Source organism: Notamacropus eugenii, chromosome 6, assembly GCF_028372415.1.
Source record: "Notamacropus eugenii isolate mMacEug1 chromosome 6, mMacEug1.pri_v2, whole genome shotgun sequence".
Classification (NCBI taxonomy): Eukaryota; Metazoa; Chordata; class Mammalia; order Diprotodontia; family Macropodidae; genus Notamacropus; species Notamacropus eugenii.
This window is the reverse complement of record NC_092877.1, coordinates 184,658,072-184,667,134: the sequence shown is the minus strand read 5'-3', so window position 1 is coordinate 184,667,134 and position 9,063 is coordinate 184,658,072. Positions and strand designations below refer to the sequence as shown.

Genomic DNA, 9,063 nt, shown 5'->3' with positions numbered 1-9,063 from the left:
TCCTCTGTTGAATAAGATTTTTTTTCTCTCTTTTATGAGTTGTAGTTTGCCCCATACTATTACTCCCTTTCTCTTCCCTGAATTTTCTTCCTTCACCCCTTAATTTTTATTTTATTTTATTTTTTTGTATGTGTATGTGGATATCATCTCTTCTGATATAACACAGCCTGTACTCTCTATCTATCTGTGTATGTGTATATACAATCTCTCCAACTACCCAAATACTGAGAAAAGACTCAAGAGTTAAAAATATCTTCTTTCCATGTAGTAATGTAAACAGTTCACTTTTAGAGAATCTTTTATGATTTTTCTTTTCTGTTTACCTTTTCATGCTTATCTTGATTCTTGCCTTGGGAAGTCAAATTTTTTAAATAGAGATCTGGTCTTTTCCTCAACATAAAATCTTCAAATTAGACTATATCACTGAATGACCATTTTTTCCCTTGAAGTATTATATTCAGATTTGCTGGGTAGGTGATTGTTGACTTCAATTCCAGTTCCTTTGACTTCTGAAATATCCCACTCCAAGCCCTTCGATCCCTTAATGCTGAAGCTGCCACATCCTGTGTTATCCTGATTGTATTTCCACAGTACTCAAATTGTTTCTTTCCAGCTGCTTGCAGTATTTTCTCCTTGATTTGGGAGCTCTGAAATTTGGCCACAATATTCCTAGGAGTTTCTCTTTTCAGGTTTCTTTCAGGACGTGATTGATGAATTCTTTCAATATCCATTTTGCGCTCTGAGTCTATAACATCAAGGCAGTTTTCTTTGATAATTTCATGGAAAATAATGTCTAGGCTCTTTTTTTGATCATGGCCTTCAGGTAGTCCAACAATTTGTAAATTATTTCTCCTCTATTATTTTTCAGGTCAGTTGTTTTTCCAATGAGTTGTTTCACATTATCTTCTATTTTTTCAATTTTTTTGGTTTGTTTACTAACTTCTTGGTTTAACTCATAGTCATTCGTTTCCTTGGGCTGAATTCTCTCTTTGAATGAATTATTTTGTTCAGTGAGCTTTTAAACTTTCTCCTCCATTTGGTAATTCTGCTTTCTAAAACCTCTTTCTCCTCATTTGCTTTTTGGACCTCTTTTTCCAATTGTGTTAGCCTCTTTTTAAAGCTGTTATTTTCCTCAGCATTTTTCTTTGACTCTCTTTTAGGAAGCTGCTAACTTGTTTTTTAGGTTTTCTATTGTCTGAGCCCATTTCAAGTTCCCTTTGGAGGCAGAGGCCTTGACTTCCTCTGACAGTATGTCTTGTTCCTTCCTCATCTGAAAGGGTGGGAGGGAGACATCTGTTCCCCAAGAAAGTAACCTTCTATGGTCTTATATTTTTCCCCTTTTTTGCGCATTTTCCCAGCCATTTACTTGACTTCTGAGTTTCCTCTCCACAACCACCTTGTCTCCAGTTCTGCCCAGACAGCCCTTGGGGGCTGAGGTTCAAATGTAGCTCCCAAGCCTCAGGGGTTTAGATGGGGGTGGGGCTGCTATTCAGTGTGAGTTAAGTTCAGCTGCTCAGGTAGGGGCAGGCTGCCACATGGGGTTTAGGTTCCCTCAGGGGTTTACGTGGAGACCTTCAATAATGGATGCAGACCAGTGCCTGCTTTGGGAACCCCTGTCTCGTGCTGCCTCTGCTACTGCATCCCAAAGGGGCCTGAGTTATGGGGACACCCTGCTCCCTTCTCAGCCAGCCGAAAAGACTCTCTCACTGACCTTTGGCACTTGTGGGTTGAAGGACCTGCGCTGCGGCTGGAGATTCTGTTCCTGAAGCCTTCTCGGATCTGCTCCTCTCATTGTAGTGTGGCCAAGGCAGGGCTGCGCTTTGCTCTAGGTCTGGTGCGCGACAGACCTTTCCCATCGATCTTTCAGGTCTCTCTGGAAAAGAAATCTCCTCCACTCCGTTGTTCTGTGGCTTCTCTTGCTCTAGAATTTGTTCAGAGTTCTTCTTTACAGATATTTTATGGGCTGTGGGATAAGAGCTAAGCGTCTGTATATCTTTCTATTCTGCCACTTTGGTTCTTCCTCCAAAATTTTTTTTCAAAAAATCTTACTTTATCTGTTCTAGAAATTCTAGTTGAATGTGTGCCTAAGCTCATTTACCCCCTGAGATTTTGCTTCTGAATATTACAGAATCATTTTTATTACTCTAGGTTTATGCTTTGGGCTTCCCTATCATCATAATACTTTTTTATGTTACTATTGCTTCAATATTTTTTTTTAAAAAAACTAATTTTTGTAGTCTACTTCCTGATACCAGAATTTATGTTAATGCCAAGCTCTCTGCACTTCTGAAGGGAATGTCTGTGTTGGTCCTGCTGCTTCTTTCTTCTGGTATTCGGTGTTGTGTTATTTCAGGAAACTAAAGGTAGCTCAGACTTTCAGGGTCCCTAAGTGGTTTGTTCCAAGGCAAAGCCTGACTGCTGCCATGCTTTTCTGAGCTTAGCAATTTTCTGACTTCAGTTTGGGTCTGAACAACAGATTTGTGAGCTTGCCTCATTTGGAATTTCAGTAGACTATATCTGGACTAAGCCACTATCAGAAAGTTGCAGGAAAAAACTGTCATTTCAGATTGACAAAACTATTGGCTTGCGTTCCATCTGCGATTACATCCCTGATTATTTGTCTGGATTCCTCCTACAGCTGCAGGCTGGAGCTGAGACCTTGCTCCACACCTGAGGTCCCTGTCACACACCTGCTGCTTAGTTCTAAACTTGCTCCTTGTCAGCAGACAGCCTAGTGCTCAAGACTCTGCCTCACATTGAAACATAACACTATGTATAGATCCCATCCTCATTCAGCTCTAGATCTTTTACCGCAATAAGACTGTGAATGAAAGAAGAGTCACTCAGCATATATTCCTACACACTGCTCAAATTTATGTTCTTCTGTGATGATTCTAGGATATCCTGCTACTCTTTTTCATAGCATAGCCATACTCTAGAATGTTCACATCAGCAAGCTGCTTGATATTCCCTGGCCTTGGTGAGATCCCTCTCTGTACCAATTCCACTGTGGGCTAGAAAAAGAAATGACGATTTGAATTTTTTTCTTAGATTTGCAAATAGACATTTGGTCTGATGAATTTTCTAGATATGTTTAGAGAATTTTGATATGGTTGGACGTGGGAAAATCACTATATTTTTATTGATGCACTGCCATTTTGCTCTACTCCACCAATATATATGTACAATGGTGTTAAAATTCAATCGTAATCAAGAGTCTGTCTTTTCGATAAAGTGATGGTACCAAGAAAAGGTTTTAAGGACTCTTTTGAAATAGTGATTTTTAAATACCTGGTTTTAGGAAAATATGTGGTCCATTATCATACTGTTATGACAAGAGAAATGAAAACTCATATTTTCTTAGCTTAAATTCATTTAAACTACCTATTCTCTTATTAATCATAATTTATTACACTGTTTGTAAATTAGGCATTTAATATAAGTCTCTATGCATGTATTTTTCCATCTAGATCATCTCTGCAAAAAATAAATGCAATAGATTTATTTTTAGTTTTGCTATTATACATTAAACTTCAGAAAAAATAATATTCTTATTCATGATGTCTCTAAAGGTCCCTGAAATTAATTTTTTTCAGTATTATATGTGCATCTGAACTTTTCTTCTTCATCTTTTCTGTTATCCCACAGTAACTGCTTTACTATCTAAAGTTTTATTATTCATTTAGTTTTTTTCTTTTAAGTATTTAAAAGTTATCCTATTCAGTAAATATATATTTAACATTGATATTATTTCATTACTTATGTTGTCTTTAACCCTTTATGTTTCCGCCATTTCTTTCTTGAGAGTCCTATTATTATTATTTTCTTATCTGAAATTATGATTAATTTTTAATGCTGTTGAAGCGTTATAAATTTTGTATTTATGGCATATTTTAATTCTTTATCTTTAGCATTTAGGCCTTAAGAGTTATACAAGAAATACTCTTAACTCCTAAAGACATATAAAAAGAAGAAAGCAACTTTTTGGGTTCAGTTTTCTAATCCATTCGCCAATTCTCTTGCATTTAGGGAGTTAAGTTTATTAATATTTGATGCCATATAATATGTTATATATGTATATATGTAGCACCAATAAAATATTAACAGCACCTATTATAGCCATGAATATCCCAGTGCAATTCTGAATCGCAAAATAATACAGACTCTCCACATGGAAGGGAGAACCAAAATATTAATTCAGAAACTGTTGGGATTGGAAGCTCAATTCCGTGTGGACAGTCTCGGGCGGGTAAAGGTGGGAGCTTCTAAATCTTAGAGCTCTCACGAGACCCCCCCAGGAAACGGCAGGGAATTGAGGTGAACTGAGCTATCTCGAGTAATTCTGCCTCTTCCCGTGAGAAACGTGATGGGAGAGAGATCTCCCCGCCCTCGAGATGGTCCCGGATCTGGGCACACTATTGTTATCTAACATCACGGTATTCAGATGCAAACTATGCGGCTGAAGGTTAAGTAGGATTGAGGAAGCCTGAAAGCTCTCTTAGCACGTGAGGAGCCAAGAGCACAGTAGGTTCCGCTTCTCTTCTCTCTCCCCTCCCCCTCTCTCCCCGCTTGTACTTCTACTTCCAATCCCTTAAGATCTTAGCCTCCTTAGGAAATCTCCCCCTCTTCCTCCTAAGGAAGACCCCCCTGCACTTGTAACTGAGACCCTGAAATAAAGCTCAACCCTTGTTCGACTCTGGAACGTCCTTTCTCTCATATGAGCATCCGGTTTTGGCCAACCAAAGACCTCGGAGGTGAGGTAAGAAGACTCGGGTAGCCCACACAGGCCTCTAGGCCTGGCAAGAAACCAGAAAATCAAATCCATCAAAGCAGCAAAGATCTGTACGCAATAACAATGCAGAGAACAACACCATCTCCAATACTTTCCCCTTCTAGGCTTCCCACAAACTTGGTCCATTAAACAATTTCCAAACAAGACTGGGAAAATAAAATCACAAAAAACTTGCACTCACACTAGCCACTCCCTGCATCTTTTCTAGTTCTGGCTGCTACTCTTATGACTAACTTTCTCTCAGCTCTGCTCTAGCTCCACCTCTTCTTGTTCCAAACTTCCTGTTCCACCCATTCAGCAAACTCCTCCTATCACAGGATTCATGTGACTCAGACTTCCACATGACCAAGGCAGGCCACATGGGCCTTAATGACTGAGAAAGATCTCCCCAGTTTAAATTACAATTATAGTATATACATATATATATATATATTTTTTTCCACTATCAAATCTTTTTTTCTATTATCTCCCTGATAAAAAATAACAATAATACCACCACATATCATTATTCAGGTTCTGTGTTTTATAAGATTCCGTATTTCTTTGAATTTTCTCAGTCTTTCATGGTCCAAACCAAAAGCAATGGATTTAATTTTAAAGAAACAAAACTCAGTCCTAGTACATTAACATACCTTATCTAAAGCACTTTTATGTCTGACTTTACCTTAAGACATTGGCATTAGTCTCTCCCATTTTGCTTAGCATTGCTCAACTCCAAACTGGTGAATATTGCTTTAAAAAGTGATATTAATCAGCATTTCTCATGCCCTTCATAGAAAAAAAATCTTATCTCTACTCTTACCCTTAGATATAAAAACACATCTCCCTCTGTCCAGCACAACTCAGGATTCCTTGCTGAAGTGGAAATGACACTGAAGAAAGCAAAGATTAACAAATTTTCTGGACTGGACCAAATGCATGCAAGGGTTTCCCATAAAAGGAACAAAATATCAACGAAGGTACCTGATATTTAGTTTTCAATGCCTCTGAAAAAAGAGAGGGATACTAATGATTTGAAAAAAAAAACTACGACTTAAAAAAACTCTCCCAAGGGCAACTGATAATACTGACAACTTCCATTTGTACAAAATATTATTGGAAAAATGGTACACATGTCCTAATCTGGAATAAAAAATATCTTACAACTTCTATGCCAGTTTTAATATTTGGCAGACCTGAATGATACTTTAAATCCTAGTCTATTCACATTTAATTTCATGTTCTGGACTTTCTACACTGCTTCCATTGTTGGAAATAACACTTGTGCCAAAGTATATCTACAGTTTTAATTAAGTACAAGATCACTCCATTAGATTATTTCACCCATCAGAAAAGTATTGTGAAATTTTAAAAATAAAATAGATCCCAGATTAATAAGGAGGTACTAGTGTAAACTAATGCCTTATTTACTTAGAGTAGAGAATCTCTTTATTTTCAATTTTTTTAAAAATATTATTCACTATTTTTGATATATGTTTCAAATTTCATCTTCTCTATAGCTGAATCAAATCTGTGTTTCTTTTAAATTAGCAAATACTATATGTTTTACTACAGATATTCTGTCTTCTGTCACCACCAGGGGTTAGGACTTTTGCAACAAAAGACCTAAGTTCCATTTCTTCAATAATTTTTGCCAAACTCTATTTATTCCAATTCTACCTATGATCACACTTTGAAAACAATAACTTTCAAAAAGAGACAATCTAAACTGGTGGAGTGTCCAGATGGAGAGTTCCCTACATATATTAAATCATGGGTCTGAACTCCATATGCCCAATTACTATTACTGCTACCATTATTCCTGCTCTTACTCCTACTATTTTGGCTTCGAAATTTCAGAACTATAACTTATTATTTGTAGAGAACTCATCATCATCATCATCATCATCATCATCATCATCATCATCATCATGTTATTATTATACTTTTGCCCTGGTCAAATTCCATTTGGAGAATACATTTTGTTTAGTTCTAAGTGCCACCATTGGGAATATATTGATAAAAGGTACAACATCTGAAAGAAAATGACCACTAGAATGATGGACCTTGATATTATGCTATAGAAGGATGTGTGGAAAGAATTATTCACATATGTGTGTATACATATATTTGTTGAGAGGAGGATGTGACAGGATACGCACCTTAATTTCAAACACTAGTGAGGTTGGGGGTGAGGCAGAGGTCAAGATATGTGGCAAAGATATGCACTCCAAACTCCTAGGACAGGACCTGCCCCTCCATGGGACTACAGAAAAGGCAGATCTCAGTGAGGGCCAGAGAGACACAAAATAAGCATCATGGGGAGGGGTCCTTGTGGCTTATCTGACTGAGCAGTCAGACCCTCCAGGAAAACCAGCAAATTATGAATAAGGCCCAGCAGGGCAGGGTCCTCCCTCTGCTTCAGGCCTAGTTTTCCATTTTTATTTTAGAAGTCGGAAGAATGGCCACAATGACCCCAAAGAGGCCAATGGCACTGCCAAAGAGCTCTGCAATAAGGATCTCGACTAAAATACAGGCAATCTGGGAATCAACCAACGCAGCTCCATTGTCTACACAGCCTGCTCACCAACACGCCCACAGTGAGACCAGCATCAAACATAGAATAGCATTCATGGTAGCTATGATTCCAATGGCTTTGAAAGTGTTTCCACTGAAGGGCTCTAACATGGCATTATGGCAGTGGCCATAATGGTATCATAGAGATTCACAGCATTGCAGAAGATCATGCTTATGGATTTCCTGGTGTTAACGGTGGGCTGTGGGGGGAGGGGGCTTGACTCCTCCATCAATGTTGGATAAGCCTGTGATTTAGATGTCCCAAGCAGTTCCAAGCACAGAAAGGGTGATAACCAATCCTTTCCCTATCAAAGCATAAGTCAAAGTTGAACACTGAATTGCAGATTTCTATAATAATCATGCAGCTGCATAAGGCCACAGAGAGGCCAGAAGAAAGCAGTGTGAGTCCATTGTGTTATGGTCTGAGGTTGGAGCCAGGTGGAAAGTATCAGTTGCTGGCAAGTTCAAGCACACTGAGCTCTGATTCCTCTGCCTTTAATTTGATACACACATATATGCATATACACACATACATATATACACAGACAAATATATACATATATACACACACACACACATATATATTTAAACTGGAGGAAATCAATGTTAAGTGACTCATCCAAGGTCACATAGCTAGTAGGTGTCTGAGTATGAGGCCATATTTGAACTAAGATCATCCTGACTTCAATGCACTGCTCCACCTCATCATAAGCTGAAGAAGAAGAAGCTCCATCCTCCCATCTAGGGAAATGAATGCACAGTAGTATTCTTCCAATATTTGAAAACCTGCCATTTTTAGAAGGATTAAGCTTGTTCTTCTTGGTACTAAAGTATACAATTAAAAGCAAATGCCAGAAATTAGGGACAGATAGGCCCTTAATATGGTGGCAGAGGGTGGGATCTCTAAAAGTGGAACTACACAACGTTGGAAAGGATAGCTGCAAAGGATGTGTCTTCTCCTTCACTAGAGATTTATTTTTTTTAAAGATAATAATTATTTTTTCGTATATGTTATATATTATCCTTGACTGAATATTGTAATTGATAGCTTCTTATTTTTATTTGGTTTGGACTACATATTCTATGATAACCATGCCAGCTCTGAGATTATATAATTCTGACTCTGTTCTGAATTTGATTCTGAAAAATGAAGTCTACTTTTTCAGATATATATAGTAAAAATTTTGGAGGTAATGGAAAATTATCTGATAGTTTTTGAAACAGAGGGAGAGGAAAATCTTGGACAATCCAAAGTTTTCCTAGATTTTGGTGTAGCAACTTGTAACGAGTTCAGAAAAAAAGATAGGTAAGATGTAGTGGCCTATATTTTATAGGGGAACTTGCCCTAATTGGAATGGGGGCACTTAAGAAAGTGATTCTGAAGAAATAAATGTAAATATTTGTTGATGATGTTTAAAAGGTAGTTCTCTAGAGGAAATGATGTGGTTATAAAGGGAATTTATCAATTAACTAATATTTTCAAAATTATATAAATGTAAAATAAGTGGCAAGCAACTGATTGTAAATCCCACTCTTCATCTATATCTCTACCCTAAACGAAAAGGCACAGAAATGTATTACAATAGTTCTGTGACCACTAAAGCTCAGAGGGATCTGAGGGTAAGAACAGAAATGAACTTTTAAGCTACATTGGGGCAAGAGGAGAACATAAGAAAAGCTAAGTCCACTAGTAGCATGCAAAAGATTATGAATAC

At 37.6% G+C, this 9,063-nt stretch overlaps 1 pseudogene; it reads right to left on the bottom strand.

Annotated features, from left to right (window-relative positions):
* Positions 1–7,198: 7,198 nt before the first annotated feature.
* LOC140512210 (V-type proton ATPase 21 kDa proteolipid subunit c'' pseudogene) lies at positions 7,199–7,763 on the bottom strand (annotated as a pseudogene).
* Positions 7,764–9,063: the final 1,300 nt, after the last annotated feature.